This window comes from Symphalangus syndactylus, chromosome 4 (assembly GCF_028878055.3).
Source record: "Symphalangus syndactylus isolate Jambi chromosome 4, NHGRI_mSymSyn1-v2.1_pri, whole genome shotgun sequence".
NCBI classification, from domain to species: domain Eukaryota; kingdom Metazoa; phylum Chordata; class Mammalia; order Primates; family Hylobatidae; genus Symphalangus; species Symphalangus syndactylus.
Window position 1 is genome coordinate 110,891,160 of NC_072426.2, and position 10,014 is coordinate 110,901,173.

At 38.5% G+C, this 10,014-nt stretch overlaps 1 pseudogene; it reads right to left on the reverse strand.

The window, feature by feature from the left end:
* Window positions 1–1,122: 1,122 nt before the first annotated feature.
* Window positions 1,123–1,777, reverse strand: LOC129480152 (stathmin-like; annotated as a pseudogene).
* Between the last annotated feature and the right edge of the window lie 8,237 nt (window positions 1,778–10,014).

The following is a 10,014-nucleotide window of genomic DNA, read 5'->3' on the forward strand; positions in this document are numbered from 1 at the left end:
TGCATACAATTATTAGTACATTAATAATAACTTGTACATTAATAATAAATTACTTGAATTTTTAATTACTAAAGTGTCTCTTTTCTCCAATTTCCTTTTTACTTTTCTCTGTTGTGTATTTTGGTCTCCTAGGGCTTCTCTCAAGCTAACAATCCCTACTTTTTCATTAATTTATATGTTTAGGGCACTTAAAAGAAGATGGGAAATTCTCTGGGCATGGGTTCAACTTATGGATCTATGGGCTGGTCAAAGCCTCAAGGAAGATTCTTTTGTCATCTATTATGAGGATTAAATTTGTCTGTAAAATTCAGAGAACCAAGAGAATCACAAATCTAGTTTAAAAACGTTCATGTAATTCTCCATTTTTATTTTTTATTTTTTTTTTTTTGAGACGAAGTATTGCTATATCACCTAGGCAGGAGTACGGTGGTATGATCTCGTCTCATTGTAACCTCCGTCTCCAAGGTTCAAGCAATTTTCGTGCCTTAGCCTCCTGAGTAGCTGGGACTACAGGCATCTGTCAGCACACCCGGCTAATTTTTGTATTTTTAGTAGGGACAGGATTTCACCATGTCGGCTAGGCTGGTCTCGAACTCAACCTCAAGTGATCCTCCCGCCTCAGCTTTCCAAAGTCCTGGGATTACAGGTGTGAGCCACCACACCAGGCCTCTCTTTTTATTTTTTTGAAGTCACTACCACCAATAGTCCTGTGTAGTTTTATTAACCATTTAAATATCTTGTAAGATGCTTAACTATTTAAGCATCTGGTAAGATTGGGACACAATTGGGATTGAAAAGTGAACATATATTATTCAGCATTTAAAAGTTCTAAAGAAGCCACTACATACTCTTCACAATATGTTTTCACAGAGCAAAACAGTACTTGCCATTAGCCCAGCACACCAAGTGTACCGAAATAAAAAAGAGGCAATAAGAAAAGTATCTACATTAGAAAGAACCACTTTCAGTTTATCCCCTTTATCCCCTAAACCAATATCTTACTGTATGGGTTTATCTATACAGCTGCACATTAGCTTCTAGAGTATTGTCAGAAGGGAAAGAATAAATGACACTGGCCAGTAGTTTTTGGATATTTAGGAAAGAGAGGGTGAAAGTCAGTTCTCAGAACAAATTAGCTTCAGTCTCATCAACAGGACCTCTGGATTCTTTGTTCTTCTGCACTTGTTCAATGTGCTTATCCTTCTCTGGCAAACACTCCACTTTGACAACCATTTGTGCCTCTCTGTTCTCTTCATTAGCTTCCATTTTGTGGGTCAGGTTCTTTTTGTCATTTTACTGAAGTTAGTATTCTCTTCCATTGCTTTCTAAACCACTTCTTTCTCCATCCTTTGCAAGCTGCTTCAAGACCTCAACTTAGTAGGACTTGTGTCTTTCTTTTGCAGCTTCTCATATCTTCTGAGTTTCCTCTAAGGAAATTATCCTCCTTCTGTGGAGGGGTGAAAGGGAATTATAGAATTGATTCTTTTGACTGAGGGCTGAGAATCAGCTCAAAAGCCTGGCCTGAAGCACTCTTCTCCAGTTCTTTCACCTGGATATCAAAAGAAGCCGGGTAAATAGACGACAAGAGACTGGCAATGTGTTCTACAGGATCCACTGGGGTAATGAAAGGCCATGAGCCCACCATCCTTATCGTACCTCTGCTGGTGGGACAGGTCCTGGGAACAGGCTGAGTAGCCAAGAACCACCTCCTCCTGTCATCCCTGATCCCAGCCTGTGCAACCCAAGCTATCCGCACCCCACCCCCGACAGAGAGCATGGCCCGTCATCTGTCACCCACAAGGGTGATCATGGGGATCTAATTCTCTCTTTTAAATGGTAAATGTCCTTTTAAATGAAGGACAGAAAGAAAGGGAATTTTTCTTGTTTTCTCTTTTCAGAATTTAAATGATGTTCAAATCCTGAGGTGTTTCCGAAGTCAAATAGTAGTATCTATTAGATAAGTGTACTCAACATACAAATGAAAATATAAGAAAATACCCTTCAATGGCCAGGCGCGGTGGCTCACGCCAATAATGCCAGCACTTTGGGAGGCCAAGGTGGGCGGATCACGCTGTTAGGAGATCGAGACCACGGTGAAACCCCGTCTCTACTAAAAATACAAAAAAATTAGCCGGGTGCGGTGGCGGGCGCCTGTAGTCCCAGCTACTTGGGGGGCTGAGGCAGGAGAATGGCATGAACCCGGGAGCCGGAACTTGCAGTGAGCCAAGATCGTGCCACTGCACTCCAGCCTGGGCAACAGACTGAGACTCTGTCTCAGAAAAGAAAAAGAAAATACACTAGAATTTGTAGATAAAGACATAAAGGCATATGATGCAGAGTATACAATCATGTAGTTCATATTATACATTCATATGGAACATACCAAGTCATATTTGACAGTGTTCAGTAGGTGTCAGGTTGAGCTCAAGACAATCATGGTTCTTCCAGGAATATTCTACCCATCATTCTGATCTGTAGAAAAAAGCCTGTTCTATGTCTTTAGTCTGATTCTGGGGAAGAATTATATCGTTCTTTTACAATATATTAATTTATATATAAACCCTATTCTATATGGGAAACCATTGTTAACAATGTAGAAAGACTTCACTAAAAATTGGGCAACCAATTATTTGCTTCTTTATTTTATAGTAAGGATATAATATGGAGACCTCTCTATATATGCTTTTCTCTTTATTCTGCAGAATTAAGACCAAAGATGAATCCTTACATGAATAGATTCCCATCAATATAATCATTTTAAAATTGTCAGAGAATATTGCATTTTTAGATTTGATTCTCTCATCGCCTTATAGAAAATCCACAGGTGCTATCATAGGTTATATGGTGGGTGGTAGAAAGAAGATTAATGTTTAAAGATGTTTCAATATGAGGATGGGTGGTTTATAATGTGTATAAATCTTTATAAAGAGTTCTCCTTTGAGCCAGTTGTGGAATATAGCGGTGACCACTTCTATGTAGGTATCAAATACCATAAAACCAAATCTCATAAAAATCAGCAAGCCAAAAGTAGACTGATCTCTAAATCACAAGGAAATTGTATGCAATGGAGTGGTGGGAGCAATCTGTGTACTAAGGAATATTAGCTTCATCAATCAGATGTGAATGTGCTATTCTAATACATGTTTTCTGATCTAATAGCTTTAATGGAGTACACCTGAGACATAAAAGTTTATACTTTTACCATAATAGAGACAGTGAGGTTTCAGAAAGCTTTAGTATGTATAACAGCCTGTCACGACTACTACATTTGGCAAAGAAAATCTCTTTCTCTAATTTTTTCCTACTGAGAAAACAAGAATTTGACTTTCATTATGTTCAGTTATTCAGAGGAGAACTTATTATTCATCAAAAGACATACTCTTTAGTCTTTCTTTAAACTGGACAGAGAGACTTTACTACATATAGAAAATAACCCGGCTTGGGCCACGTGCAGTGGCTCATGCCTATAATCCCAGAACTTTGGGAGCCCAAGGCAGGAGGATCACTTGAGGTCAGGAGTTTGAGACCAGCCTGGCCAACATGGTGAAACTCCATCTCACTAAAAATACAAAAATTAGCCAGTAGCGGTAGCATGTGCCTGTATTCCTAGCTACTCTGGAGGCTGGGGTGGGAGAATCCCTTGGGTCTGGGAGGCAGAGGTTGTAGTGAGCTGAGACAGTGCCACTGCACTCCAGCCTGGGTGATGGGAGTGAAATCCTATCTAAAAAAAAAAAAAAAAAAGGAAAAGAAAAGAGAAGAACCCAGCTTATTTTTCTGATCAGCTAATGTTTCTCAGCAAGGGGAATATCCAAGTAGTAGATAGAAAAGGGGAACACTCTAAATTCAGTCCCCAGGTATCCCTGGTTAAACTGAGACTCTCCATTTGAAAACTTTGGACTGATTTCTACAACTGCATTTTTGGCTAGCCATCCTTGATACATTTTACCTCTTAATATGAGAAATCAAACTGTGTTTATACTACATGTCTCATACTAATGTACATACCATTTTAAAATCCACCGTTGTGGTTCAGGGAGTAGTCTATTGAAACCCATAACTACATGTAAAACACCAACATTAGCAACAACAAAACATGAAAAGAAAATGTCATTTTCTTTTCAGTCATTACCCACAAATCTTGTCAGCAGTGTACCTGAAAAAATAAGTGAAAATGCACCTTATTTTGATTCATATTGCAGTGGTTCAGGCAACACTACTTAACTAAACTGAAAAATTGTATACTGGGCTTATTAGTGCTGATTTTGATACTTTCAGACAGGCTATAAAAATATTATGCACTTTGGCAACAACCTTTCCTGATAGAGTCGTAGAGTGACAAGGTATCTATAAACAAATAAATAAAAGACTGCATAAATAAGCCAATGCAGTCTACTGTCATATAAATTGTCTGCAAGAGTTAAGCTTAGAGAAAAAAAAGTTTTTGTCCAATTTCTATGATCGTTTGCATCATATTTTTGCTACTAATATTTTTTCTTAAATTTATAAAGGACTATTTTAACAATGGGAACAGTAGTTGGAATAGGTTATTTTCTGTTTACTTTGATACTTAAAGGCCATCAGAAGAATGGACTTTTTTCTTTAATTCCCTTCCCGCCTTCTTTTTTACGTATAGTAAGTTTCCAGAAGAAAATAAAAGGATTCAATTTATCCTATGTGAAAATATATTTTGGAATCTATAATAGACTTTATTGAGAAATACTCTAATTATGCTAATCAATTTTACCTAGACAAAGCTGTACTTGTTAAAATATAAAGAAGTTTAATTCAGTTACTTTTTCACCACTTAACCATTATTATCATCAAAAAGCATGTATTAAAAATATATTTCCACTTAACCTAGTTGTGGTTGCTATACATAAAATTTGATTAGCTACAATTACTGGCTATGATTAGATTGTACAGAAAATCAGAAGTTTTGCACTGCAGTTTTCCAATGTTTAGCAATATAGGCAGATAATTTAGACCAAATTACTCATCCTCACATATTTCAGCCAAATTTAAATGATAACAATTATTGTTATTATTATTATTTTCAGAGACAGGGTCCCACTCTGTCACCAAGGCTGGAATGCAACAGAATGATCACAGGTCACAGTAACCTTGAACTCCTGGGTCCAAGCAATCCTTCCACCTTAGCCTCCCATGTAGACAGGAACACACACACTCACAACCAGGCCAGAGCAGTGTTTTACTTTTTGGCAGAGACAGGATCTCGCTATGTTGCCCTGGCTGGTCTCAAACTCCTGGGCTCAAGTGATCCTCCTGCCTCAGACCCCCAAAACACTGGGATTACAGGTGTGAGCCATTGCACATGGCCATTCTTTTTAGATCTTAAAATCTGATATAGTTTGGATATTTGTCTCCAACCATATCTCATGTTGAAATGTAATCCCCAATGTTGGAGGTGAGGCCTGGTGGGAGGTATCTGGATCATGGGGGCAGATCCTTCATGAATGGCTGCAGCCATACCCTTGGAGATAAGTGAGCTTGTCATGTGAAGTGTCTGCTCCTGCTTTGCCTTCTGTTGTGAGTAAAATCTTCCTGAGGCCTCCCCAGAAGCAGATGCCAGCACTATGCTTCCTGTACAGCCTGTAGAAACTTGAGCCACTTAAAATGTCTTTTCTTATAAATTACCCAGTCTCAGATATTTCCGTATAGCAACACAAGAATGCCTAATATAGAAAGTTGGTACCAGGTGCTGGGTATTGTTATAAATATACCTGAAAATGTGGAAACAACTTTGAAACTGCGTAATAGGCAGAGGGTGGAAGAATTTGGAGGGCTCAGAGGAAGACAGGAAGATGAGAGAAAGTTTGAAATTTCGTAGAGACTGGTTGAATGGTTTTGACCAAAATGCTGATAGTGATACGAATAGTGAAGTCAAGGCTGCCAAGGTCTCATATGAGTACGCAGAACTTATCAGGAGATGGAGCAAAGATCACACGTTATTCCTTATCGAAGAGCTTGGCTGTATTCTGTCCGTGCCCTAGGCATCTCTGGAAGTTTAAACTGAAGAGTGACAGCCTAAGGTATCTGGTAGAGGAAATCTCTAACTAGCAAAGTGTTCAAGATGGGGTCTGGCTGCTTCTAACAACCTATGCCCAGTTGCAGGAGCAAAGAAATGACAAAGTTGGAATTTACATTTAAACAGGAAGGAGAGCATAAAAATTAGGAAAATCTGCATCCTGGCTATATGACAGAAAAAGAAAAAGCTTTTTCAGGAGATGAATACAAGCAGGCTGTGGAACAAGCACTTGCTAGAGTTATTTTTATAACTAAAAAGGAACCAAGTGCTAACATCCAAGACACTGGGGAGAAAACCTCAAAGGCACTTTAGAGATCTAAGAGGCAATCCTTCCTATCACAGGCTCTGAGGCCTAGGAGGACAGAATGGTTTTGTAAGCCAGGCCCATGGCCTCACTGCCCTGTGCAGTCTTGAGACACTGCTCCCTGCAACCCAGCCATTCCAGCTCCAGCCATAGCTCAAAGGGCCCCAGGTATAGCACAGGCTGCCACTCCAGAGAGTACAAGTCATAAACTTTGGCAGCTTCCAAATTGTGTTAAGCCTACAGGCAAATAGAATGCAAGAGTGAAGGCTTGGCAACCTCCATCTAGATTTCAGAGGATCTATAAGAAAGCCTGGGTACCCAGGGAGAAGCCTGTCACAGGGGTGGCCCTCACAGAGAACCACTTCTAGGTCATTGTGGAGGAAAAGTATGGGGTTGGAGGCCCCACACGGAATGCCCACTGGGGAACTGCCTAGTGGAGCTGTGGGAAGGGGGCCACCATCCTACAGACCCAAGAATGGTAGATCACTAGCAGCTTACACCCTATGCCTGGAAAAGCTGCAGGCATTCAACAATCTCAGAGCAGGTATGGGAGCTTTACCCTGCAAAGATACAGGGGCAGAGCTGCCCAAGGCATTGGGACTCTACCCCTCACACCAATGTGTCCTGGATGTGGAACACGTAGTTAAAATAGATCGCTTTGGAACTTTAAGATTTAATGACTACCCTACTAGGTTTCAAAATTGCATGGGGCCTGTAGTTCCTTTCTTTTGGATGATTTATCCCTTTTGGAATGGGAATGTTTACCCAATGCATGTACCCCCATTGTATATTAGGAGTAACTAACTTTTTTTTTTTTTACAGGCTCATAGGTGTGAGGGACTTGCCTTGTCTCTGATGAGACTTTGAACTTTAGACTTTTGAGTTAATGTTGGAATAAGTTAAGACTTTGGAGGATTATTGGGAAGGCATGATTGTATTTTTCAATGTCAGAAGAACATGAGATCTGGTGGGACCAGGAGTGGAATTGTAAAGTTTGGATATTTGTCCCCACCCCAATATCATGTTAAAATGTAATCCCCATTGTTGGAGGTAGGGCCTGGTGAGAGGTGTTTAGATTATGGGATGAATCCCTCATAAATGGCTTGAGACTTCCCCTTTGTGATAAGCAAGCTCTCACTCTGAATTCACATGAGATCTGGTCATTTAAAAGTATGTGGCATCTCCTCTCCACTCTCTCTCTTTCTTGCTCCTGTTTTTGCTGTGTGAGGTGTCTGCTCTGCTTTGCCTTCTCCCATGAGTGAAAGCTCCCTGAGGCCTCCCCAGAAGGAGATGTTGGCACCGTGCTTCCTGTACAGCCTGCAGAACTGTGAGCCAATTAAACCACTTTTTTATAAATTACCTGGTCTCAGATACTTCTTTATAGCAACACAAGAATGGCCTAATGCAATATCCTTACTTCACATTTAGAAATATAATTCAGCCTTTAGTCTATAAATAATTTGAGTGTCGGAGTTCTTTTCCTCTCATTTATGTATTTTCATACATAGAAATGTTCTTATAAAAACAAGACTAATATTAGATTATGATGTGGGATGGAGAGTTTTTCAACTGAGATCCAATGTTGTACATTAGTTCCTTCATTTTGAGATGTCTTTGTAAATCCTCAGCCACCAACTTAACCTGCAGAATTTCATATCATTGATTGTTACAATTAAGTACTAGTGTAGGAAATTCTTTTCCCTGAAAACTACTGAACTCATGAAAAATAGTATGGAATGAGAAATACAAATAAAGCTCAAGGTGGGGAAAGATTTTTAAATGAACATGAGCTTCTAGAGAGGTTGCAATCTGATACAAATGCTGTGAGCCCCCAGAGGGAAAGAGCAATGTGGAATTACCATTAGGTTTCTGAGAATGTGGAAACTATTTTACGTGCCAGGATATGTGAAGCAAAGCCGAGTTCCCAAATGTGAAACTGTCTGGCAGGCAGAGTTTTATTTTTAAAAATTTTACAACTCTTGGTTAAAACTTCAGCCATTACATGACACTAGATGGATTTTTTTTAATTCTATAATAAAAGCATAGATTTGTATGCATTCAAAGTTTGATAGTATCCAGAAATTTAAAGAAAAACAAATGAATTGCTAGATAACTTAGGAAAACATGTTTGCTTTTGACACACAAACAAACAATAAAAACCATTTGGGTTTAAATTTAAGTATATTGCAGTGTTCTTGCTGACTAAGGAATGGAATGGCATTCTGAGAATAGGAATGGGGTAGAAGAGGGGACAAGTGCCTCAACAAAACAATAAAGCATCAGTGAACAACTGTGGCTGGAAATGTACCATCTCTTTGAATGAGTGTGCTAGTCTCCTTTTTTCTTTCATAACAATCTGGTTTCTCCATTAAAAAAAATGAAAGTACTTTCAAATGAACTGAAACATTACTCTCATGAAAACATAATCTTCAGATTTTTCCATCGTCTACCAAAAATGAATGTGGAACAGTGTTTTAAGATAATACCCTGCTCATGTGATCAGTTCATTTTTATGTTTAAAAAAATTACGTTAATTGCAATATACTTTTGGTAATTTTTAAGTCATTCTTATTTTCCCATAGTTGTATTCAATTTTTATTCATCATGTCTATTTTTTCTACATTAATATTTTAAATTTTAAATATAGTTACTAGAAATATAATTAATATTTCTTAAAATAATTATCAGGTATGGAAACTAGATCTATGCTCTTAAATAATAGAAGATTGCATTGAGAAGGAAGAAAACAAGAGGCATATAATTTTAGAAATGGCAGAGTTTGATCTTTAATCTATATGTTTATGATTTTATTTTAATGTCTGTATTTGCTTTTTAGAATTCAAAGAATCGCAGCTAATAAAGCTGGCATAATCAAGCATTTATGCAATTGATAGCATCATACTCCCAGAAGTCACACATCACATCATCAAGAAACAGAAAGTTGCATTTTCCCCAAGATATGGAAACTGTATGAAACAAACATAGAAAAATCTTCCCTTAGCTGCTGTATGTGGTTTCCAAGAGACTTGAAATTCTATTTCATCTTTGGAATTTTACCTGGGTCCCTTTGTATTCATATCTTCAGTTCTCTCAAATGTTGATAATATTTTTAATTTTTTTCATGACCTTTTTGGTGTATTTTAGTGTTTTCTCTTTATGTCTTCATTGACTTCCAGCTCTGAATTTTTTTAATTTCTTTTTTTATTAAATTACTATTTAGGAAGTTGAGCTTCATTTTAGAATCAGCCTCTGCTCTGTAAACTTTGTCCTTGTAATTCACACTGTCTGGATTTTTTTTTTTGAGACAGAGTCTCGCTGTCACCCAGGCTGGAGTTCAGTGGTGCAATCTTGGCTCACTGCAACCCCCACCTCTCAGGGTCAAGCAATTATTGTGCCTCAGCCTCCCAAGTAGCTGGGATTACAGCCATGTGCCACCATGCCTGGCTAATTTTTGTATTTTTAGTAAAGACGGGGTTTTGCCACGTCTTAAACTTTTGGCCTCAAGTGATCCACCTGCCTAGGCCTCCCAAAGTGGGATTTAATACTTCTTTATCAACTGGCATTTGAATATATTCCTGACCATGACCACCACCCTAGTAACCTTGCTATACCTACCAGTGTTCTCCAGGTCTTGCCTTTAGGCTTTCCTTATGCCATCCTTGTT